At 38.7% G+C, this 27,623-nt stretch overlaps 1 long non-coding RNA gene and 1 pseudogene across 1 annotated transcript; both read right to left on the reverse strand.

Annotated features, from left to right (window-relative positions):
* Positions 1–14,202: 14,202 nt before the first annotated feature.
* LOC110943253 overlaps positions 14,203–27,623 on the reverse strand; it is a 29,218-nt pseudogene continuing 15,797 nt past the window's right edge.
* LOC118482289 lies at positions 23,966–26,479 on the reverse strand. The gene is made up of 3 exons (XR_004868244.1): positions 26,055–26,479; positions 24,883–24,967; positions 23,966–24,013 (listed from the first exon to the last, which is right to left on the reverse strand). It is a non-coding gene; the product is annotated as an uncharacterized LOC118482289 (long non-coding RNA).

Here is a 27,623-nt window from a genome sequence, read left to right on the forward strand (position 1 = left end):
GAAAGTTAGGAATCAACGGCCTAATCATATTTTTATTTTTCTTTAATTTTTTAGGATTTTTTCTTAAATTTTCAGCTTCTGCAGAGCTCAACACGGGGTCGTGCCTGCTGAACACGCCCCCCGTGCTCAATCATTGGAACTGGCAATACTGTTTTAAGTCAGACAGTAAGCTGAACACGGGGCCGTGTCCACTCAACACGCCCCCGTGCCCAAGATTCAGTTACTGAAAACAGAACCGTTAGATCCCGGCGGTTGGTAATTTCTGACACAAACATGAGTGATAGTAATTCTTTTTACTTTCGGCACTCTTATGGTTTGTGGTGTCGATTATGTGGAGGCGAACATGAGGAATTAAAATGTTATTTCTCAATTATAGGCCCCACTATATAGACCCACCGATTCCTTGTAACCTTAAGAGGGGCGAAAGTAAAAATAAGCACTATCTCTCCCTCGAATGCGCCCAGCCAGATATTCTAGGAGAAATGCTCCTTGACGAGTTATTTCAACTAGAAGAACTAATTCTCAATTGGTCAAAAGAACTTAGGAAGGATTTTATAGATCCATCCCAAGATGATGACCATGAGGAAATGTTGGAACCGCATTCCGACAACCTCGTTGCTCCCGAAAATACCTTCATACCTAGAAAAGACGTGGACGATAGTCGTCCCTGTGTCGATTGTGCCGTGAAGGACTCCCCATCGACTTCGTTCGATGCATACATAGACCTGAGCGATTCGGCATACACCTTCTTTAACGAGAGCCCGGAAAAGGGTTGGACTTGTCCACCTAGAATGAAAATAGGAATTACCCTCACCGATAACCTCTTGCGTTCTCGCCTTAGTATAGGACAATTAAGGGATCTTAGGCACTTTGGGGTTGTTCCAACAAATCAAGAACCACCCGATATAAATAAACTCCTTAGTAGCAACAAAACTCCATGAAACAGCCTACCGACACGGGGCCGTGCCCGGTCAACACGCCCCCGTGTTCACTCAGAAGATTCTCTGCTGATTCTGTCAGAATACGGACAAAATGTGTCATGATTTTCTCTGCACACGGGGCCGTGTCCAACGAACACGGGGCCGTGTCCAGTGTGCTGTCGTTTTCTTTAAATGCAGCCTGAATCCTGCTCATTTTTTACCACTTCACCAAGCAGAGATTCCTGGGATCTTCACATATACCATCCTAGGTAAGTGCTAAAAGAAGGTTCCTAAGGGCCCTCTTGTCTTTTCCACTTTTGTTTATATCTCCTTCTTCCAAAATTTTGCAAACATCCCCTCCATGGAAGCTTGGAAACCCATGATTCCAATCTTCTATGTAAGGTTTGTAGGATTTTTGGCTACGGATTCTTGTCTAAAGTTAGTTCTATAACTTTGTTTTAAATTATCTGAGCTTAGAACATGATAAAGTATATTAAAATAATTTAAAAACCTAGAATCGTTAGACAAAAATCCTGCAGACAGCTGAACACGGGGCCGTGCTCACTGAGCACGGGGCCGTGTTCGAGGTACTGTTCTGCAAAAGTTTAGTTATCTTCGGCTTCTTTCGCAGAAAATGGCCAGCAGAAATAGCGGAACATCTTCGAGAAATAACCGAAATGGAAGGAGGTCGTCCACGGCGGAGGATTCCCTAGTAAACTACGTTTACGCTTTGAGGGAAGCCATAGACGAGATGACGGGAGTGGAAGAAGCATTGGTGGACCGTATTAATCATCTAACGGTAGGTTTGGAGGGCTGCCTGCGAGAAGTAAACCTCCTGCACCAGAGGTTAAACCTTCTCGCTTCCCCGCCTTTGGTTCTGGTGATAACCCAAAGGGCGTGGAATGTAGTACCCGAGGTCATCATTCCAGCCGAATGGCACGCCATGCACCAAGTGCCTCGACCAAGAGTGGTGCAAGGAGTCCCGGTGAGCATTCCTCCTCAACACACAGAAGAGAATGAAGCTACCTTCTACCTCCCAAGGGAGATAGAAGAATGGCTTTGAATGACAACCGAGGAGCCATCGGCTAGAGAGTGTTACTACATCGGGAAGCTATTCCCGGAATTTTCCTAAATAAGTAGAACCCTTATGATAACCTCATGTGTCCCCTAGTTATTTAGCTAACTTAATGTAATATCTCTCTATGTTTGCAATATTATGATGGTTTTTAAGATTGATGGTTGTTTTGCGAATAAAACACACTCATGGTGGTAATGGATGAAAAAGGGAACGAGAAAAATGGAACCATGCATAAAGAACAGAGCAACCCGACACAAATCTCCATCACAGAAGGCTCAACACGGGCCGTGCCCAACCAACACGGCCCCGTGCTGAGCCACCTGCACGAAAACACCCAGTTCAGGTAACTGGACACGGGCCGTGTTCAGCGGACACGCCCCCGTGTCCAGGCTTCTGTTTCAATTCTCTAATTTTTGTTACTGGCACTTGACCACGGGGCCGTGCCCGGTCACCACGGGGCCGTGTCCAGGATGCCAGTAACAAAAATCTTTGCTTTTTAAACCACTTTTACACATCCTAATCGACCAAAAACCTTATTTTTGGACACATTGAGGACAATGTGTAATTTAAGTGTGGGGGGATGCTAAAACCTTGAATTTTGCAAATCCTAAACACAAGCCTTACACAAAACTCTATTGGAACCGCTGAACACCCCAATTTTTTTTTCAAAAACTTTTTCATTTTTTTTACTTGTCTTAGTTTAAGTTGGGAATAACAAGTTCTAAAAAGGTTATATTTTTATAAGTTTACAACCGATAGCGTCGTGATAACAAAGAACCAACATAAGAAAATTATGAAACGGCATAACAAGTCTAGTTAAAAATTCGATTATATATACTTGATCACATTAAAAACCCATTCCCACAAAAGTGAGTTTTGAGCCTTTATTGAGCATAAAAATATACATATTTAGACTAAATGCTCATTTTTCGTTTCTTGTGTGAATAGCCGCTTGGTTCTTACAAATCTAGAACTTGCCACAACAATACATTCCCGGTCCTTACCAACTTAAACCCAAGTAAGTAAATGATGGAGGCATTAGGACTAACCATTTTTCTTTCAAAACCATTATTTTTCATTTTTTTTTATCACATACCTAAAATCGCCCTAGATAGCCCCTTTGAGCCTAAACCTTTCATTTCATTACCCCAAAACCCTTTTTACCCACCAAAAACCATTTTTTATTTTTCACCCTTTATTTTAGTAACAAGCTCGGTTCTTCGTAAACTCGCCTTTTTATGTGATGAAAAAAAAATGATGAAGTCAAAAACAAACAAAAGCTATATAAAAGCTTGTTTGGAGAAATACTTCAAAATAAAAAGTCGCTAAAGACAAGGTATTTTACGAAAACCGACGCTTTTTACGATTTTTCGCCCTTTTTACTAACCAATAACACAAACCACCCACCTTTAACCCAAGCCTAACCCTTCACCCCAAAAGTCCTCTTGATATTTACAAAGGTAAAAAGTTAAAAAGGAGGAGGATTGATTGCTTGGCAAGCCTATGGAAGGAGTAAGTCCCATGCCGCTCTCGAGTGATTCACTAAAAATATACACCTTCGGCCGAGTGTTGAGTGATTCCCCGTGAGGTATGTGAACTTGTATATAAATGGAATTTTAATAAGGCATGCTATGCCCAAATAAGTAATTTATCTTATGAAACGTTCAAAATAAATCATAACGAATAGGATTGTAAATAAATAAAAATAAAACTTACAAAGACCTTGGATTCCCGACACTCTAGGACAAGCTAAAAACTTTCTCTTCTACCTATTCCATTTGGGAGTGTAAGCCACATTTAAAGAGTTTTGCTTGAGGACAAGCAAAAGTTCAAGTGTGGGGGTATTTGATGTGTGTAAAATGCAACATATAAATCACATCAATTAAGGCATAAAACTAACCCTTTTTAAGTACTAATGTTGGAAAAAGAGTGTTTTTGTCTTCCTTTTGTATTTTCAGGATGAAATGAGCTCAAAATCACAAAAGAAGCAAAAAGACAACTAATTCTAGCATAAATACAAGAAAAGGAACAAAAGTAGACTGCCCGGACCCTCAACGGCACCTCCCAAGGCAAAGAAGAGAAAACAGAGACTGAACACGCCCCGTGTCCAGCGAACACGGGGGCGTGCCCAGGAAGCAGCAGAAAAGACAAACCAGTAGAAGCTTCCATTGCCCACCACGGGGCCGTGTCCAGCGGGCACGGGGGCGTGGTGAAAGTACAGCAGGCGCATTAATTGTAATTGCGAATTACAATTAATGAAGAGAGAGAATGTCAGACGGGCACGGGGGCGTGTCCAGCGGACACGGGGCCGTGCCCAGCCTTCTGTTCAGCCTATAAATAGGGGTGCTTGGCTTCATTCCATTTCATCCCTTGGCACACCACCTCTCTCACACTTCATCCACCACCCACCACCACCATAACACCATCATCCACCACCATCATCCATTGTCCATCGTAGAGTGTGTGAGTCGTCTCGGGATCCAAGATTGATCGTAAGAGTTCTTGACAATCAAGGCCATGTTTGCCTAAGTCTCTTACATCACTTGGTGAAGACAAGTGTTTAGTATAATACTTTTTATTTTTAATCTTTTGCACTTTTTATTTGGTTTTGTATTAATGACTTTAATAACTAGTTACTTATGTTGAAGGTGATCTTTCCTTATCGTTTGTCCGTGGTGTCTTGGCGTTATTTTACTGTCTATATAAAATAAAAGATTTTCACCATTCATATCTCCACGGTCTATATGGAGGTATGTTGGCTACCTGGTCGGGGGTTAAGGGAACGGTTTGGTAAGGGTCTTGCCCTTGTTCAGCGTTTAGAGGTCCTGCTTGGGACCTGGGTCAAATTTAGTAGGATCTCCTTCAATGCCCATAGGTATTGGATGGCGGGGATCCAAACTCTTTGACCCCCTCATAAGTTAACTACTATTAATACTATAACCCGGCTATTTAGGATTGTATCCCTGCTGACTCAGACTACTTAGCCGAGGGTAACGTCACCGCCAAAAGCGGGGCCTACCACAATTTGCATTAATAACTTAATTCATTATCTTTCAATAATCCGACCCTTTAGGATTGTATCCTTGCTGACTCAAACTACTGGGTTGAGGGTAACGTCGCCTTCAAAAGAGGGGCTTACTACAATAACTAAGATAATCTCTTAAACAAGTGCGAAAATAATCAAAGGTTATACTAACACACGTGTCGGATCCAAGTGATTCATCTTGTCTATCTGTTTTTATTTTATTTTATTTTTCAGCATTTAGTTAGTTTTTATTTTTCTTAGTTTAAAACATTTTTCTCACTTTTTGATTTGGTTAGACGTTGAGGATAAACCGGTATTAAAAGCTCTTGTGTCCTTGGACGACCTCGGTATCTTACCAACATTATACTACATCCACGATGGGTGCACTTGCCCATATGTGTGTTTAGTGTTAGTAAATATCGTGTTTTATAAATTTAAAACTTGGCTAAAAGTGTAAAAAGGGGCTTAAATATATATCAAAATTATATACACACCGACACACATCATTCGACTCGGTTCAACCGGTCGAGAACCTCCTGCTGGCGCTCCGGCCGGATTAGCTGCGGCTGCGGCGGCTGGTACAGAGGTTGAGGAGGTGGTGGACGCTGGTACCCATAAGTTGGGTAACCAGTGGTCCAAAGACCACCATAAGGTCCCTTTGGGTGACGGGCGTTGTAGTCCCATGCCTCCTGGTATGGGTCTACGTTGGCATAGTCGAACTGGGTGTGAGCCGGCTGCTCAAATGGGTTGTACGCCGCTGAGCCGGCGTAAGCAGGTATTGGGTTGTCAAAACCCAACGGAGGTGCCATAGGCACTGAGTTGACCTCTGGAATGGGGTTTGATGGACCCCCCATTTGTGGTTCTTCCTCTTCTTCCTGGAGTGACGGATAATGACTGCCACTCAATGGTTGGGGAGTGCTGATGCGGACTCCCCCTCGCACGGACATCCGTGCGTTTGACCTTCTCCGCCTCGGTGGCTCTGGAGGCGGCTGCTGTTCCACTGGTGGTGGTGGTGGCGGAGTGACTGCCACGAAACGAGAATCCTGAGAAGGATCCTATTGCTGTTGCTGCTGATAAGGAGACGAGTGGTGAGAGGGGGTAAAATACCAGTCAATGTTTCGGAACCTCTCCTCGTAGTTGTCCGGACCGCGATAAGGCGATCCGTGAAAAGAAGACCCATCTGAGATCTCGATGGGGTGGTTTGGTGTTCCAGATGCTGGTACCACGGGGTCCGTGTCTTCATCCATATCGTCAGCATGGTCACCTGAGAAATGATCATCAGGTCCTAGTGGGTTGAATCCCACGGGTTCTGGAAAAATGTTAGCCGGGTTGAACCGGCTTTGAAAAACTGGGGATGGGTCGTCAAACGAATGGTGAGAATTGGACCTTTGCAATGGTATGAAAGAGGGTGGTTGATTATTGGGCTCATTCTCTGATTGGGGCCCAAAGGAATGCAAGTATGAAGGTGAGGAGCTGAGGGAGACCGATCGCCTCCCGGGCTCAACATAGAGCCTCCACGGCTCTTGTGGGCTCGTACTCATCGTGATGGAAGGTGTTCGCCGGTGTGAGGGTCCGGCTTCATGATCGTGGCTCGTAAAAGGAGCCTTTCCTCGTCCGCGCCTCATTCGTGGTGGCATGATTAAACCTGTCAACAAAAGATATAACAACATATATATATATAAATAATGACAAAATGAAATAAAACAAAGCAGAGTTCGTCCTATGTTCTTTGTCTAGACTCGGAACTCGAGGAATGTGCATTTATTAGACTGAGATTAAACACAAAAGGCTAGTGTTTAATTCACTCAGCGTTGGCTCTGATACCAACCTGTCACACCCCTATTTTCCACGTGTCACCGGTGGGCCCGGTGGGGGTTCCGTGACGTAGTTGATATCGTCATAGTCAAACATACAATATATAAATGCACAGCGGAAGCAAAGAAAGATTTATTTCAACTTAATAATATTGTAATATCCAAGTATCACAAAATAGTCGAAATAGATCCATAGGCGGATCCAAACAAAAAGGAAACTTTATTTCAACAGACTTCATGCATCCTAAGCTTGCGAGACTTCTACGGATGCTAAGGAGTGGCCAGCCTATTACGCGTAGTACCTGCACTTAGCCTTTTTGGAAAATACGTCAGTTTACACTGGTAAATACAATTTAACTGACTCATTTTAAAAATGTTTAAAAATTGATTTAAATGCCCGTGGCATAAAACTTTTTATAACTTGGGATAATTATTTGCTTAATAATCTTGTAAAAGAATTACATGTCTGTTATGCGTTCAGTTACCCGGGTCGTACCGGGTTAAAGATTAATAGACACACCACTTAATATAATTCCGCCGCGAGACTTCTCTCGACCGACGATTATACTTTATTGAAATGCACTCCGGGTGTACGCCTACACCCGTGTGCGAAGGTCGTGGCCATTCTTTGAATGATGCCAAGGATATCCGGGACATGGTCATTAAACTCCCAAAGGCGTTAAACAAACAAAACAGCATTTTTAAACGGGTTAATTTGACAACACTTAACCACCGACCGGTTAAGGTCAATTCCCCGACCAAGCGGTATTTTATATACCGTACCCCAAGCCCGTATAGGGAAAATAAGTTAAACGTATTTACCTGAGCAAAGTATAAATCAAATACAGCGAGTGCACGTAGCTTTTACTGGGCTCCTAGATCTGGAAATTAAGGTTTTAATAACCTATTAGAATCCTAACGGGTCTTAAGCTTAGACCGGTTAGTTTTATATAAAGATTACGGTTTTAAACGCACGATAAGGCGAAGACCGTTTTAGAATGTGGTTTTGACCCAACAAGCTTGCATGCTTGTTTAATATGGGTAACATAATCACATTCTGGATTTTGAGACCGAAATGATATGGTTTGACCCGTTTTGGCTAAAATGGCCAAACTAGTCACATAAGCCGATCCGAACGCGTATAGTGCGTAATGAGTAACCATAAGAGTCAAATACAAGTTTCTGAAGTTAATATGCCTAAAATATGTCGTGATATCAGAATGATACCTTCCATTATGCCCCAAATAGTTTTAAACCCAAACTATGCCTCATAAGGGCATTTTGGTCATTTTAAAGGGTGTAAAAGAGTTTAATTAGTATTCTGAGTTACAGGTCTGAATAAATCAGTAAGTATACTCATTTTATCATGTTATATCAGTAGGATATCAATTATATGTGAAATTTATAACTTATAACCATTCTATGCTCCGTAGGGGCATTTTGGTAATTTCACATAGGCCTAAAGGGTCAAAATTGGAAATCTGAATTAATTTATTTCCCTACTGTTTAAAATATAAAATTTTACTAATTACATCAGTATGTTCAACCCCTTATGCTTAACAAGGTTCTAGAGCATACTTATGTGCTAAAAACGCTTAAAAAGGCGATTTGGAGCCATTTCCGGGTTTTCTGTAAAAAGCTGATATTTTTAATATTCCAGCAGGCTCAAAGTAATTTATTTAACATAACAAATCAGTAGAAAAAGGTTTGGGGTCAAAAGGATTTGTAAAACTCATTTTATGGCTTAAAAGGGCAAAACCGGCATAAACCGAATTAATCTTAGAACACTAAGTTATGCTCAGCCTAAAAATAAATAAAAATCTCCAAAAATCCCAAAATATTATTTTATAACAGTAGGTATAAGGTTTTGTATAAAAATTTGGGTTTAGATAGGCTATATGCAATTTACGCCATTTAATTACTAAATAAGCTTTAATTTACGCTATTAAGCATAACTCCTATTCTACACCTCAAACTGATCTCAAATTTTAGGTGCAAGTTTATAAATCAGTAGCTAAGGTGTCTACCCTTTTACATTTTCAAAAATCACATTTTAAGGTCAAATGGGCATAATGGTCAACATATAAGCGATTAACGGAAACATGCATGCGAATAGGATATCTAATGAACCAAGTTGTATAATCTCAGAGAGTTATACTAACATGCAAATAGGTCCAAGAGAAGCTCTAAGGCAATCCTAATCTTGGCTTAAACGGGTCAGAACTGAAAGTCAAAGCAGAAGTCAAACTTTGCGACTTTCGGTTCCAAACCGAGTCTAAACTGAAAATTGTCGAGTTGAACATGTTGAGACATGTTCTTACATCAATTACCATGTTATTTTAATGATCAAACAGGTTGCATGTATCCTACATTGCTAATTATGCATTAATTCACAAATAACCTTTCTGTTGACTTTTTATAATAAGCTTTGACTCGACAATTAACATAGTTAGAGTGGGAATCTGGAAATACCCTTTTAAGGGTTTATTACCCACATAATTACCTACTTAAAGGTACTTTTAATTCGTGATTTGACTGAGCACATATTAATTAATCACGAAGTCAAACCTTAATTACGACGGTTTGACTTTTAGCTAATTAACTAAGCTAAAACGAATTTGGAAGGGTTAAGGACACTTACAAGAGTCCTAATTATGCTTAGGGATCACAAGGAAGAGTGCTTGCTGTCCAAAGAGCTCCAGAGAGTAAACTTGTGAACTTTGCAAATGAATGAACAATTGGTTCACAACTCATGCTCCTTATATACAACATTTGATCTCATAAGATGGTGCCACCAAGGTCTATAACTGATACACCTCATGCATTACCACCCAACCGACCCCATGACCACCGCATCCCTTTGCTCAATGATAGTCAACCCGTTAACGTTAAACCATACCGATATCCGCATTTTCAGAAACAAATTATGACCCAGTTGATTGCTGAAATGCTACAAGATGGTATCATACGCCCAAGTCAGAGCCCATTTTCGTCACCCGTTCTTTTGGTTAAGAAAAAAGATGGTACGTGGCGTTTTTGCGTCGACTACCGTGCGCTCAATGCAGCAACGGTTCGTGAACGATTTCCCATTCCTACCATTGACGAACTACTCGACGAGTTACACGGTGCTACCATATTCTCCAAAATTGATCTCCGTTCCGGATATCATCAAATCCGTGTGACCGACCAAGACATTCATAAAACTGCTTTCCGTACAACTGATGGCCACTATGAATTTTTAGTGATGCCCTTCGGTCTTACAAACGCTCCATCGACGTTTCAGTCGGCTATGAATTATTTATTCAGGTCAGTCTTAAGGCGTTTCGTATTGGTCTTTTTTGACGATATCTTGATTTATAGTGCCATGACCATTATTCACACTTGAAATTTGTTTTTGAAACCCTCACACAAAATCGATTTTATGCCAAAGCCTCAAAGTGTGTTTTTGCTGTACCGGAAATATCCTTCCTGGGTCATCGAATTTCTTGCATGGGGGTATCCCCAGAACAAGATAAAATTGATGCTATACAACAGTGGCCAACTCCCAGTTCATTCACAACATTACGAGCATTTTTGGGACTTACGGGATATTACGGACGCTTTGTACCTCATTATGCTAAAACGGCCACCGCTTTAACCGACATTCTTAAACAAAAAGAATTTTCTTGATCCACCAAAGCTGACATAGCCTTTACCACTTTAAAAGAACAGATGCTTGATCTCGTCACCTTAGCCTTACCAGATTTCACTCGGCCGTTTGACCTTACTACCGATGCATCTGGCCAAGCGATTGGCACATTACTTTCACAAAACAACCGGCCCATTGCATTTTTTTCAAAGAAATTATGTTCCACAATGCAGGCGCAGTCAACGTATACAAAAGAATTGTACGCCATCACCGAATCGGTTCGTAAATGGCGTCAATAGCTTCTTGGTCGTCGTTTTCGTATCTATACCGATCACCATAGCCTCAAACACCTACTCACCCAAACTATACAAACTCCGAAACAACAGAAATGGGTCACTAAACTAATTGGGTACGATTTCGAAATTCACTTTAAACCCGGGAAAGAGAATAGTGTCGCCGATGCTTTAAGCCGTGTTAACCTTCCTACAATCCTAGCTTTATCACATCCTACAGCTCCTTGGCTCAACGAAATTAAGGAATACTTTAAAGAGTCTCCTCTTGGTCAACAGTTGGTGGAGCAAATCACAAAAGATTCCTTGGCATTCCCACATCATCTTTATCGTGACGGTCTCGTCTATCTGAAAGGTAAGATTTTGGTCCCTCCTATCACTAGCTTGCGGAGGCGATTACTACAAGAGTTTCATTCTTCGTTCATAGGGGGCCATTCGGGTATTCAAGCTACTTTCAAACGCATATCGGCCTCGTTTGCTTGGTTGGGATTAAAGAAAGATGTCACAAATTTTGTTAAAGCATATGCAATTTGTCAAGCTATTAAGGTACCTACTCATAAACCTTATGGTTTATTACAACCACTGCCCATTCCAGATTCTACATGGCAGGACCTTTCAATGGATTTCATTACAAATTTACCATGCTCAAAGGGTAAAACAATTGTTTGGGTGATCGTTGACCGATTATCCAAGTTTGCCCACTTTATAGCTTTGCCGACTCATTACACAGCTGTTTCATTAGCCACCATCTTCATGAAAGAAGTGTACCGCCTACATGGTCTACCAAATACAATCGTGTCGGATCAAGACCCAACATTTCTAAGTTGTTTTTGGAAGGAATTATTCAAACAAATGGGTACTAAACTTCTCCATTCCAGTGCATATCATCCACTAACTGACAGTCAAACCGAAGTCGTCAACCGTTGCTTAGAGAATTACCTTCGGGCATTTGTTTTCGATAAACCGTCAACATGGGCAAGGTACTTGTTTTTGGCAGAATTTTCATATAACACAAGCAACTGTCCACGCTTTTCTGTTACTGGCACCATGACGCGGCCCGCGTAAGGTCATAGGGGACCTTTACGCGGGTCGCCTGGACCTGCAAAACCTGCCAAACAAGTTTTAAACTTTGCATTTTCGGTCCCTGGTCCTTTGTAACGTGGTTTTAAGTCCCTAAATTGCATTTCCAGCCTTCTAACTTGATTTTTAAGGGCCTTGGGACTTTTACTAACTTGGTTAAGTCCTTGAATAACCTTGTAACCACTCATAAGGCCTTAGAATTCAACGTTGACGCTTTTAACCCCTCGTACACGAATTTGATCATAACTTTCTCATACGATAACGAAACTTTATGAAATTTTAACCACATATTCTAGTGAGTGTATTTTATTGTTACAAAGCTTCGGGTCTGCCAAAAGGTCACTCAGAGGTATACTTTGCACATGTTGACACATTTAGCCCCTGCAGTTTGTAATTCCTCACTTTCTTTCATATTTAGCTTCGTATGATCCATGATTTATTCGTTTGAGAGTATAAACATGGTGTGGGGCTATTTTTGAATATATTTATCCATTGTTGACACTTTGGACTCTTATATTCACATAGTTTCCCCGATTGTCAACTTTAGTCCCTCTAAAGTATTCTTTCTCACGTTCAGAGCTTATGACACGTGTTTATACATTATTGGACATAAATTTTCAAGGTGTTACAGCGGAAGCAATAGCCTAGTCCCCGTATAATACTTTTCACTTGCTTGAAATAAAAGCACCACCCTCAGCATAAAAATGATGAAACATTGCAAAATGCTAATCATGTGCTGTTGAAGAAAAGATTCTCTAAAGGGAACCCACCAAAAGTCGAGCCATCATTTCTCTGTACGAACGGAAATTCTAACCTGAGCTCTCATGGCCTCGCATTTACCCTTTACAGATATCATCTAGGTATACTCACCTGTAAGATTGAATATTGGGATCTGGATACGGGACTATATTCGGAGATGGGACACGCAAATAAGTTTAAGTGCTTAAAACACTAATATCATATCTCAAAATAGTTGAACTTTGTGTGAAAATTTAAAGTGGATCAGTATACTGACAATCTACGTGAATCGTTTAGAACTTAAAATGTTTAAAGCTTAACGGTGTTGGTGATTTGTCTCATAAACTGATATGATCCTCTTACACAAACTCACAAAAATATTGTCTGTAAATATTTCTTTAATCGCATTTCTTTATAACCAAAAACCCAAAAAGATTTTTGATAACTGATGTTGAAGAGCAGATTTTCAAAATTCCAAGTGCTAAACATAACGAACAGGTTTGGGAGAGTGTGGTTAGAAAAATGTTTTATCTACAGGTGGTCATCAGTGATTTTAAATGAATAAATCAACTGTGAATTTGTTTCTTCAAAGTGGTAAACAAAGAATAAATTTGTCAAATTTTAAAATTTGTGAAATTTACTTTGAGGTAGAGGATGTGCAAGTTAGCCAGGTTTCGAATTCTGAGCAGAGAGAGAGAGAGCCAGGAATCGATCCTGAACCTGTGAACTAGTGAGAGACAGACTACGATCCCAGCACAACTCAAGGGGGAGTCTGCTAGTAAAAGGAGTCTGAAGAAGCAAGAGCCAGATTTGATTCTTGATGTTCATGCTAGCTGCTGATGCTGATGAAATTAAGGAATCAAGAGATCTGATCAAGAAGAAGAGATAAAGACTGAGGATGCTTGCACTATCTGATTCTCTGGAAGAGCCCAAAGACTGATGAAGACTGAAGATTGTGAAGACTCGACACCGAAGACTTCGTCAACATCCGAGGGGAGTCTGTTGGTGCATACGTCTGTCGACTTCGTCTTGTATCGAGTCTTGTATTAGAATTGTTAGATCAGGGCATGTAGTACAAGAAATCTAGGGTTTGTGTATGAATGTTTGATTTCGCACGAAATAGCATTTAGCTATTTCGTACGAAATGGCAACCAGGTCATTTCGCACGAAATGACTTTCTGCCTATTTCGTGCGAAACCACTACCGCTATATATACCCTTGATGCGAATTCATTTGTAACGTTCGTAATTCCGGTACCGAAGTGCTGCCGACGTGTCGTTTGATCTGTAATCGTGTCAAATCAATAAAACAAGACAATTAGAAGTGAATCAAGCTATTACAAAGTCTAATCAATGAATTCCGCCTCTGATTAGACCGAGAACTCTTCTGATAGACTCATTTTGATCGTCTCGCGATCCTACAATAACACTCAGCAATCGGGACAAAGGCCGAATAGTGTGTGTACCCTTTCGTCTTTCGGCTGTCAACGCCACCACATGATGCATGATTAACCGTCCGCCGCTTTTAACATTTTTTCACGAAATTAGTAAAATAACGTTAAAATCAGTGCAATTTCACTTTTACTCCCCAATGGCCCACACATATATACATTATATGCACACACCGCAAGCAAGGCGTCATAATTAATACGAAGTAAATACACAATTAACACGTAATACAAAGTTTAGTTTAGGTATAATATTTATATTCAACTCACAAATGCAATATGATTAAGCCTTGAATCTTAGACCAAAAGAGACCCATCCATGACTGTGGTGGCTTTACCTCGAAGAAGTACTCTTTGATTCTCCTTATCGAGATGGACATGTAATACGCCGCTTCTAGGTGATGCCTGGATTGACCAAAAAAACATACAAATGATGTAAGAGTTCGACATAGATAACAGCAGGTTTCTAGCTCCCCTTATAGGACGAGATTCACTTGTAGTCATTAGTAAATCATAAAGTGTTAGTATAATATCACCAATAATATAAGTCAAACACTAAGAAATGTTCATGACACAACACACAAAGTGTTAAGTTGGGAGTAGGCCTGTAAACGAACCGAACGAACACGAACATAGGCCATGTTCGTGTTCGTCCATTTAACTTTAACCGAACACGAACACGAACATGTAATCGAACACATTTTTTTGTTCGTGTTTGTTCATTAAGAAATTAGGCATGTTCGTGTTCGTTATGTTCGTTTGTTTAAAGCCTAAACGAACAGTTCACGAACATAAACGAACACAAACGAACATAAACAAACATAAATTAACATGATTGAACAACCATAAACGAACACAAATGAACGTGACTGAACAAATATAAACAAACACAATATAAAATTAGTGAACACAAACAAACAAGTCTAATATATTAAAGTTTATCCGAAAACACATCTAAAGGGTTCATAGATGTTAAAATTAAGTATGTTTTTATATAAATATTATTAAGTAAGTGATCAATTACGATATAAGAAAAAGTTTAAGATTCATTTTTTTACTAGAAACTTAATTACAAATTAGTTATATTTATATAAGTAGTTAGAAAAGCTAATATTCATTTAAATATAACTATTGATGTATTTACTAAAATTTAAATGAACATTCACGAACATAAATGAACGAACATAAACGAACGTTCACGAACATTAATGAACGAACACGAGGTGTGTTCATGTTCGTTCATTTAATTAAACAAACAAAATTTCTTGTTCGTGTTCGTTCGTTTATTAAATAAACGAACATCAACGAACTTCCCGCCGAATAAGTTCATGAACAATTCATGAACGTTCAGTTCGTTTACAGGCCTAGTTGGGAGTGGTGAGAGTCAAAGTCATAGTTGAGAGTGACAGCGGTCAATATCTAATAGTTAAAAGTGATAAAATCCAATAACCTCTTTTATAAAGAAGAGTTACATAACGCACAATATGTTGTGGCTAAGACACAACTTATAGCAATAATGCTAGTTAGTAATAACACATGATTATATAAGTTACAGAACTAGCATAATGTGGGTTAAAAATAATTTTGAACATAAACAATGTGAGTGTGTTTGTTATTCAGTTGAAATAATACACTCGTGATATACAGTGTGAAAATTGTTAGTGAGACCTATTTGATGATACCTATAATTGCAAAGATTTATTTAATCTATTATCATTTAAGGTAAATAATAAATTGTATACAACGTCTGAGTTAGGCTGCAGGGTATGGGGTCGTCCTCATACCGTCGAGCTCCGACGACGACAGCTTCACCATCCCGCCCCACCCCGTCTCCGTCCTATCCGTCGCATAGTCGACGTTGGCGACGAAGCAAATAAGGTGGGCCCCTCTCCAAAAGTAGCCGTTAGAAATAAATTTAAAAAAAAAAAACCAAAAATGAGTGATTTAGTGAATCTTGTATATGTGTGTTGAAATTTGGAAGAAACCCAGCAAATCAAGCAGGAGAAGATGCTTACCGTACAAGTGGTTATGCAGTATGTACAACTTTGAAAATGTTTGGAAATTGTTGGAAAATGGAAGGCTTCTTTTGTACATTTGAGTTGAGGGAGTGCTAAAGGTGACGGTGGTGGTACGGTGGTGGCACGGCGGAGCAAGCGTGAGGTAAAGTGGTGAGAGGGTGTGATTTATGGGTGGAAAATTTGGAGTAAATGGGGTGCTTGCTTTACTTTGTTCATTCTTTTCGGGATAAAGAATTGATTTTAATTAATGTCCTTTTTTTTACATTCTTTAATGGTAAAAGCTTGATGGAAAATAATATATTTTTTTAACTATATATGTTTTGATGAAAATATAGAATAAAAAAAAGTAGAAGATTAAAAAAATATATAAAAGTGGTGGGGAGGACTATGACTAGGACCATCCTCCATAACCTCTAGTTTTGGGGGATGGACCATCCTTGGGAGGACTATGACGTGGCGCCTACGTGACGGATCATCTTTCTTTGGAGGACCATCACCATACCCTCTAGCCTTATGTTTTATAAACCTTATTTATAGAAATTAACCACGCTTATCAATTGACCGTCAGTTATAGATATAAAAATGTATATAACAAAGATTATATAGGTAAAGGATCCTGTAAAAAAGACTAAAACTGTGAGAAGAGTAAGAAAGAATCTACACCATTAGATCTTTGATCTAATGGTTGAGATTAATAGGGACCAAATTGTAAAATTTGGTTTATTTTTTTGGACTGAATTGTAAATTCTAGGGGCAATAAAGTCTTTATACACATTAAAAAATAGAAATTGTCAATCAAAAATCCCTACAATATCTCTCTCTCTTTCTCTCCACAAATTACAATTTACGTTTTCATCGGAGATTGCCACCACCGGATCCGGCCACCACAACCCCACTGCCACCGAATCCAGCCAACGTATAACATCACCACCACCTCTGCCTCCATCTTTTTGCTCGGTTTGTTTCGGAACCCGACATCACCCGTCGCTGCTTACCGACATCACCATCGGAGATTGCCACCACCGGATCCGGCCACCACAACCCCACTGCCACCGAATCCAGCCAACGTATAACATCACCACCACCTCTGCCGCTGTGCAAGGAATCTCGTTTTTGCTCGGTTTGTTTCGGATCAGAAGATATAGGTGAGTTGTTAATGCGTTTTATGTCCCGGCGATTTAACGTGGGATGGGGTTGTCTTTCGATTCCACGACGACACGATGTATGGGTTCCATTTACAACATATGTTTACCCGTGTATATGTGAATGGTGTTTTTTTGTACTGAGTGGTGTTATTTTTTGTATCGAATTGTGTTATTTTGTACTGAATGGTGTTATATTCTTTGTACTGAATGGTGTTATTCTTGTACTGAATGGTGTTATTTTTTACTAAATGGTGTTATTTTTGTACTGAATGGTGTTTTTTTTATTTTACTGCTGAATGGTGTTATATTCTTGTACTGAATGGTGTTTTTTTATTTACTGCTGAATGGTGTTATTTTTGTGCTGAATGGTGTTATATTTTCTGAATGGTGTTATATTTAAAACACCATGTATGAACATACTCTGAATGGTGTTATATTTATGGACGGTTATAAGTCCTTAAATCCAGGATTTTCTCTCTCCAAATCCTTAAATCAAGGATTACCATATTTAAATTTGTTAATGCATTTACAATCCTATCCTTTTCAATTAATTTTAATCTAATGGTTGAGATTCTTTCTTACCTTTCTCACACTTTTGGTCTTTTTTACAATAACTCCACCCTAACTATGTATACTCTATATAATGGATAACATACAGACATTTTAAGATAACCCCGAAAGATTTTTTTTTTCTTTAATAAATAAGCTAAAATCTAGTATGAGAGTAAATTAGTCTTTAAATACTAATTACACTTTAATCCACTCATCTTAATTACACTTTGATTCCATCATGTTTAATAAAATTATAGATAATTAGTTACTAATTACACTTTATCACCTTATAAAAAATTAATTACCCTACGATTTTTAAACGGTCATAACTTTTTTAAACATTAATATATTTTTTTTCTTCAAATTACACCGTAAAACGGGTATTTTATTCTCTTTAACTTGAGTATAATATTGCTATATTTTTTTAATTAAAAAAATTGATATGTTATGTAATTAACAATGTCTAAAGATGAACAATAACTTAATCATTAACCGAAAACATACGAAATCGAAATCAACGAAAAACTGTGAAAACTGATTAACTGAAACCATAATTAACCAAAAATCAGTTATCAACTTTTTTGTATACTCGTTTAACCAAAATTAATCGAACCAAACCACTCATATTTTCATATATTTTTAGCTTGTACACCTTCGGTTTGTTTGTTTCACTTTTTATGCCTCTATTTTATGTATTTATACTTCCATTTTATGTATTTATATATCCATTTCATATATTTATACCTCAATTTCATGTATTTATAAGCAAAAGTTTAGCCAAAGGTTGCTTTTGCTATTAACCGAAATTAAGCCAAAGTTTGCTTTTGGTTACTAACCGAAATCAAACGAATCAAAACAAAAACCAACAATTTAACCAAATGAACCGAACTGATTAACTGAAAATTGACTGGTTAATAAAACAAACTAACAGATGACTTCGGTTTCAGTTGAAGATAATATTCGAACCAACCGAACAATACACACACTGGCAGTGTTTCCTGCTGCATCGCGTGGACACCCTTTTAGTATAATATTTGTGTGGTGAGAATCAATGCTGAACTATATTATTGCGAGAACAAAATTAACTAATTTAAACCATTAAATCTGTTTATTGACGACTCATATTTTTTAAAACTTTGTATTTTTTATACACACATGTAAGGATTATGTACATAAAAAAACATTCAACCAGTGTTTTTAATTTTGTATTGTTTGCCTACACACAAATGAACAATTAAACAAACTTCATGTTTTCATTTTTAAACTCAGTAAGAGTCGAAGGAGAAACAATAGACATTATAATTTTGTTTCATTTTTCACTTTTTTAATTAATTTAAAAAAATGAATGCTTCATTTTGTTTAGCGTGTTTTTGTAACATCCCAAGTTCGTAGATAGATTAATTATAAATATTCAAGGTTGCATGATAAATGTTAATGGTTTTGCTTCCCATTGGGCTAATTAAATAAAATGAATTTTAGATTATATAAGTTCCAGAATATTAGTGAACTTAATTAAAATGATGGTTTATAATGGATGAAGGGTTGTTCAAGGAGTCTTGAATTCATTTATTTGCTTATGAATGTAGGTTCATGAATTCATTTATACATGTAAATTGATGTCAATATCTTGTTTTCAATATGATGTGATGAAACATAGTAAATTGGTTCAGGGAATTGAACATGAATGGAGAACTTAAGAATGATCTACTCTTAACAATATCATTTAAGGCTATGAGTGCTCTGATAAATTGACCCATATTGGTATATGAGTATTACACCATTTGACTTGCTAAATCATGAACAACTTTTGTTAATAGGTCAAAGAATCAACAAGGAAACTTACCTCAAAAGTCGTCCCACAAGCAAAGGTAAGTGGATTATACCGTTAACCAAATCATAAATATATTCTATTTATAACCAAAAGAATACATGGGGTTTGATGCCTTAAGAATGGATTGTTTTTATTTATCTATTTATTTTAATTTTAATTTCTCAACAGTTATGCTGATACGTCTCATTCAGACCCAGTGGTTAGTGAAGTCCAACAGGAGCAGGCTCAACAGGCTGAAGGGTGTAGCAACAGGCCCAAAAGAGTAATTAAAATGCCCAGTAAGCTGCTGGATTAGTGGATTGCATTCGGAAGTTTGGAAGCAGAATTTAGTCACGTGTTTTTCAATTATTTTAAGTATTAGTGGAGATGTGTTCCAAGAATAAAGGGGTAGTGGATCCATGATCCCCTCCATGTGCTAGTAGTAGGGTTCCTTCTTTAAATTGTTTGTTTGATGTTAATGAAAAAAACGTTCAGAAAATTGTCCTAGTCCTCTTGTTCTCTCTTGATCTTCTTTGGAGTGTTTGCCTACTAAAAAAGGCTCTATCAATCTGGTGCTTTCATTCCCGACTCACCTTCCATCATGCCTCCACGTCGAGACACTTCCGGCTCCGACGAATTTCCACCTTCCCTCACGGATCAACTTTCGCAGTTAATCCAGATTACCACAACGGCGGCCACCACGGCTGCCACATCCCAAGCCGATCTCAAAACCCAAATCGCGGCAGTTGTTCAGGCCACAACCAACCTAAACGCCAAACTGGATACCCAAACCGAAACGACCGCTCGGCTGGTTAATCACGTAACCCAACTCACCGATACCCTTGACCCAAACAAAATGGTCGCTAGGCCTAACTCTCCGGTTCGTCAAGATCGCCCCAACCAAAACCCACGACAACCAAAAATTACGTTGCCACTCTTTGACGGTTCGAACCCACTCGGTTGGATCTTTCAAGCCGACCAGTTTTTTACTTATTATAACATTTCCCAAGATGAACAAGTGTCCCTCACGGCCTTCCACTTCATTGGTGATGCACTTTCGTGGTATCAACATCAAGCTAACAATCATTTGTTAGGCACTTGGATTGAATTTAAACGCGAGGTCAAACTTCGTTTCGGTCCCTCAACTTATGAAAACCATGAGGCCACCTTGTTTAAACTCCGACAAACGGCTTCGGTTTCTGAGTATCAAACCGAATTCGAAAAAATTAGTAACCGCATCACCGGTTTGTCGCAACAGACCTTACGCAACTATTTCGTTTCCGGCCTTAAATTCGAGATACAAGCAGAGCTCGCCATTCTCAAACCCACGACGTATCATGACGCGTGTGGTCTAGCCTGTAAATTGGAAGATAAATTCGTGGCCCAACAAATTAAATCCAAATCCTATTTTTTACCAAGATCCTATTCACCTCAAACTTCATCTCCACTCACAACAATCTCTCCTAATTCCCCGCCATCCTCTTCTGCAAATCCTAAACCTGCTACAACAGTTTCTACACCACCATTATTACCAACTCCACCAAAACCACTTCCCTTCACAAAATTATCTCCCGAAGCAATTCAACAGCGACGAAAAGACGGTTTGTGCTTTCGGTGTCCGGAAAAGTTCTACCCTGGCCACAAATGTTCCCCTCCTCAGTTCCTATTAATCGTGGATAACGACGACTTTCCGTCCACCCACGACACAACATCACTCGAACCGAACGATAACATCGACCCACCATAATTCCTGTCGTTATCAGACGCGGCTTTTTTTGGTATGTCTTCCATTCAAACACTTCGTGTTATGGGTTACATTAAAGGCAAACCGGTTACGGTGTTGATCGATTGTGGCAGCACCCACAACATTATTAAACCGCGTATTGCGTCAAGCCTTCACTTGCTTACGAAAGCCCTACCGCCATTCGCAGTTATGGTATGGAATGGCCAATTTATTCACTTTGAAGGTCATTGTCCACAACTTTCAAATACCGTTTTTCGTCTTTCCGGTTCAAGGTGCCGACGTTGTTTTGGGTATCTCGTGGTTAGGCACTTTGGGATCGATCATTGCGGATTTTTCCATTCCGGAAATTTCGTTCGTCAAGGATGGCGTTAAAACGACATTACGTGGTGACCCACTAAGTCAACAGGTATCCCCGAGTTCTCTTTCAGCCTTACTGCGTCAAAGGTCAGTGGCTTCTCTGCATACTTTAGTCATGGATACGAGTCAGCCCGTAATACAAACCACATCTCCATGCACAGACCCTAGCATCACCACATTATTAGAAACTTTTCACACTTTATTTGATACACCTCATGCATTACCACCCAACCGACCCCATGACCACCGCATCCCTTTGCTCAATGATAGTCAACCCGTTAACGTTAAACCATACCGATATCCGCATTTTCAGAAACAAATTATGACCCAGTTGATCGCTGAAATGCTACAAGATGGTATCATACGCCCAAGTCAGAGCCCATTTTCGTCACCCGTTCTTTTGGTTAAGAAAAAAGATGGTACGTGGCGTTTTTGCGTCGACTACCGTGCGCTCAATGCAGCAACGGTTCGTGAACGATTTCCCATTCCTACCATTGACGAACTACTCGACGAGTTACACGGTGCTACCATATTCTCCAAAATTGATCTCCGTTCCGGATATCATCAAATCCGTGTGACCGACCAAGACATTCATAAAACTGCTTTCCGTACAACTGATGGCCACTATGAATTTTTAGTGATGCCCTTCGGTCTTACAAACGCTCCATCGACGTTTCGGTCGGCTATGAATTATTTATCCAGGTCAGTCTTAAGGCGTTTCGTATTGGTCTTTTTTGACGATATCTTGATTTATAGTGCCACCAAAGATGACCATTATTCACACTTGAAATTTGTTTTTGAAACCCTCACACAAAATCGATTTTATGCCAAAGCCTCAAAGTGTGTTTTTGCTGTACCGGAAATATCCTTCCTAGGTCATCGAATTTCTTGCATGGGGGTATCCCCAGAACAAGATAAAATTGATGCTATACAACAGTGGCCAACTCCCAGTTCATTCACAACATTACGGGCATTTTTGGGACTTACGGGATATTACGGACGCTTTGTACCTCATTATGCTAAAACGGCCACCGCTTTAACCGACATTCTTAAACAAAAAGAATTTTCTTGATCCACCAAAGCTGACATAGCCTTTACCACTTTAAAAGAACAGATGCTTGATCTCGTCACCTTAGCCTTACCAGATTTCACTCGGCCGTTTGACCTTACTACCGATGCATCTGGCCAAGCGATTGGCACAGTACGTTCACAAAACAACCGGCCCGTTGCATTTTTTTCAAAGAAATTATGTTCCACAATGCAGGCGCAGTCAACGTATACAAAAGAATTGTACGCCATCACCGAATCGGTTCGTAAATGGCGTCAATAGCTTCTTGGTCGTCGTTTTCGTATCTATACCGATCACCATAGCCTCAAACACCTACTCACCCAAACTATACAAACTCCGAAACAACAGAAATGGGTCACTAAACTAATTGGGTACGATTTCGAAATTCACTTTAAACCCGGGAAAGAGAATAGTGTCGCCGATGCTTTAAGCCGTGTTAACCTTCCTACAATCCTAGCTTTATCACATCCTACAGCTCCTTGGCTCAACGAAATTAAGGAATACTTTAAAGAGTCTCCTCTTGGTCAACAGTTGGTGGAGCAAATCACAAAAGATTCCTTGGCATTCCCACATCATCTTTATCGTGACGGTCTCGTCTATCTGAAAGGTAAGATTTTGGTCCCTCCTATCACTAGCTTGCGGAGGCGATTACTACAAGAGTTTCATTCTTCGTTCATAGGGGGCCATTCGGGTATTCAAGCTACTTTCAAACGCATATCGGCCTCGTTTGCTTGGTTGGGATTAAAGAAAGATGTCACAAATTTTGTTAAAGCATATGCAATTTGTCAAGCTATTAAGGTACCTACTCATAAACCTTATGGTTTATTACAACCACTGCCCATTCCAGATTCTACATGGCAGGACCTTTCAATGGATTTCATTACAAATTTACCATGCTCAAAGGGTAAAATAATTGTTTGGGTGATCGTTGACCGATTATCCAAGTTTGCCCACTTTATAGCTTTGCCGACTCATTACACAGCTGTTTCATTAGCCACCATCTTCATGAAAGAAGTGTACCGCCTACATGGTCTACCAAATACAATCGTGTCGGATCGAGACCCAACATTTCTAAGTTGTTTTTGGAAGGAATTATTCAAACAAATGGGTACTAAACTTCTCCATTCCAGTGCATATTGTCACACCCCGAAATATCAGAGCTTGGCGTGACTGGACCGGTATCTTCATTGCACAGCGGAAGCAAATAAGCTAAGACTTCTAAACAGTGAACGCCGCTAAGTACCCGAATTCCCATGGGTTCTCCTATTCCAACCGTTCCATAGTTTTGATAATGCAACCTGAGAAAGAACATGCGAAAAGTCAACATAAAGTTGAGCGAGTTCATAGTTTGTTTTGAAAAGATTTAAAAGAAATCTTTTTGATAACTGGTTTTAAAGTTTTTGAGAAAATATAGTAAAAGCATTTTCTTGGCATGATATATGAGAACTGTGAGTCTAGCCCACGAGAGTGTTTGTGCATTGCACGAGAGAGAATGGGCCGAGCCCAAACGAACCTTTGTAAGCAGGATCAGCGCTTCCTCTTACTTAGGTATAACTTGAAAACGTTACCAAAGTTTGTAATTCATGTATTTGTGAGTTTCTATCAAATGAATCTTATGAATATATGAAATTTTTAGTGTTGTAAATGGGCATGTAAAGCGTCTATGAACAGGTTGATCGTTAATGTTTCGCGAGGACATTAACATATGCGACGACATAGGAAGTACTCAACCTGTGTAGACGATTTTTAGTGTCGAATCACCTCGACTGTGTCGAATCCCCTCGACTGTGTCGAATCCCCTCGACTGTGTGAATCACGTCGACTGTGTCGAATCACCTCGACTGTGTGAATCACCTCGACTGTTTCGAATCACCTCGATTGTGTCGAATCCCCTCGACTGTGTCGAATACCTTCGACTGTGTCGAATCACGTCGACTGTGTCGAATACCCTCGACTGTGTCGAATCACCTCGACTGTGTCGCCCGTACCCATTAGAAAATCATGCACGTTTCGTAAATACGCATGTGTTTTGTAAAACCGGTATGTTAGAAATATGAGTTTTCGTTCATCGAAAAGTTGTTTATTTTTGCAAAACTTGCATGTCTTTCCACCCCCGAAAACATTTATAAACATGTAAAACAGTAAAAAGTGGGGGTTATGAACTCACCTGGTCAGCAAGCATAAGCTCCAAATACAACAAATGACAAGCAAATAGCAAAGTCCGCGTCTACGTGAACCGACCTACTCGTTCCCTAAAGCATAAAGGACATCTTAAGGTCTATACAATGATTCTAATGTGCAAGTTGGTCATGTGTCAAATTCACCCAACTAGCTGGACTTGAAAATGTATCTCCTTTTTTAACGTTTTAGACTCGACGAACCATTGGTGATATGCCCTTGATTTCTAGAAAGTATATTTATATAAGTTATATAAATATAGATGATGTATACACATCATGAACTGTGTTCGGGTTTATATAAAATAAATAATCATTTTAACCTGATTCGTAACTCATCTCGTACAGTAAATAAATAAATAAATATATATATATATATATATATATATATAATTATATATTTTCTATAGCAAAATATACCATGAAATGTGCCTGGTATTTAATAAAAAAAAACATAGATTATAGTTCTAATCTATTAAGGACTATCTTTGTGAAACATCATACTTAATACAAAAGTTATATCTTCCCTCCCAAAATACATAACATTTACCATTTTGTTATAAGATGTGATAAAATTTAGGAAAGTATGTGGTTTAAACCATACATCATTTTTTGGGTTTTCAACCAACTAAATATATTTATATGAACTTAAAGTAATATTACTGAAATCATATTTTGGATCCTTTAATATTTACTATCTAGTATTTAGTAAAAGATAGTTACTTGTAGAGTCTTAAAAGAATAACCTATTTATTTACAACTGGGTAACTTATTTAAGATATGTATATACATATTTGTATGCTTAAACATGTTCTTGGAATTTAAATACCATTTAACAATGACTTCATGGTTTTCATTAATTATTTTCTATTAAAATTACATAATGAAGATCCGTCAAAAAAAATTTGAATTAGTCATGAATTTATCATAAAATTCCATATACCAAGTTTTAAGGTCATCAACTTTCAATATAAATCTTTATTATCTTTGTAATACCCTGAGCAAATCATGTATTCTAAGAAACTAGCTTTTTTTTTTGATATGATCCTTTAAAATCATAGTTTAGAACTAACCAACCACTAGTTGGGGTGAACATATCTACACAACTATACTTGAAACATAAGTAAAAAAAAAATAAGTATTTTAAGAGATTATTACTCACTCAAATCAAGCAAGGATCTCAAGGATTTGAGACTAAAACTTGAATCACACTTGAAACACTTGAAGCTTGAGAGTTAGAGGTTGGTTTGGTTTGGTTTGTGTAGGGAGGTGGGGAGCCGTGAGGAATGAGAGAGAGTTAGGAAATTCTTGTGAGCTTTCAAGGGTTTAGGATATGTATGTAAGTGTGAGTTTTTATTGATGGAAAGTAGGATCACATGGAACAAACCAAGTTACTTAAAATGCCAACTAGAAAGCATGGGCATGAACCAAGTTTGTGGGTCTGTGATCAGTTTTAAAACCGATTACAAGAGAATGAATATGGTTGTTGTACTTGTTGGTTTATTTAGTCAATAACCCATGGCTCTTGCAGGTTTGTAAGAAAGATAATGTAATTTACATCATAATAATGGAAGCAACGCACCTTACTTGTCAATGTGATATGACTAAAATAATTGTCCTTATTCTTTCTCTCTTGCCTCCTCAACGTACAGGAAGAGAAAGAGTGAAAAGTAAGGAAAGGCATGTGAGAGTTGGTAAGAGTGCAAAAGTTTGACCTACAATCATGGCTAGTAGGTTTTAGTTCATACATGAGTTTTATAATTTAATAATACTAGAAAAAAAAAACTCATGTGCACTTTAGGTTAAATAAAATTCTTTGGTGAAAAGGGAGGAATTTTAGTTAGTTAATTTTCATATGACTAACCTTTGAATGTTTTGAATCTAAAAAAAAATGAAGCTAAATATCAAAATATATTAATATCGAGCCGAAATTCAAGTACAGTGCTTTCGTTTCGTTGTCTATTGTCGAAGCGTTATTGTTTCCGCGTTTTTCGCTCTCGTTTGCGTCTTGTGCCGTTTTAAAGCGTGATAATTTCGCAAAACAAAATCCATAAGTATAAGTTACATGTATAAACTTCGTATTTGTCGGCCTTGTCAGTATTTTGTACGGTATCAGTTCGTTACAGCTTATCGTTTCGCAATTTTTTTTTTCTGAAAATCGCCATACGTGCACTGTAAGGTCAGATAAGCGTTCCTAGGCATTCTCATAGCCTAATTAAGTTTATTTGTGTCTTAAACACTACTTATTATTTCCTTAAACGTTTGTTAATTGCGTAATTAGAAGCCGTTAAGTACCGGTTGTCACATTCTCCCCCTGTTGCAGAAATTTCGTCCTCGAAATTTGGTCTATGTTATCTCCTCAGAGCTGTGTCGTTCCTAGGTAAGTCCGAATAATACCAAAATGAATGAGCACGTAACTGAATCAAAACCTATTCAGATTACGTGAATGTAGGGACATTTTGCATTGATAAGAACCCAACGGTTCAACTGAGTTTGTCCAAGAAATCGATGTCAAGTGAACGAAGCGTAGTGATACTATCACCAATGTGAGCAAGTTTATAGGGGTCCAATAAAAGAGGAATTTCGACCAATAGAATTCCAAATGAAAGTTCACAAACTGCAAATCAATTTTTGAAACAATAGAATTCACTACCAACAGAAACTGTTGTTGGTTGGTGTATGATTGAAACTCGAGTTTAACAAGTTCGGATAAATAGACTCATGAAAATGA

This window comes from Helianthus annuus, chromosome 1 (assembly GCF_002127325.2).
Source record: "Helianthus annuus cultivar XRQ/B chromosome 1, HanXRQr2.0-SUNRISE, whole genome shotgun sequence".
NCBI lineage: Eukaryota > Viridiplantae > Streptophyta > Magnoliopsida > Asterales > Asteraceae > Helianthus > Helianthus annuus.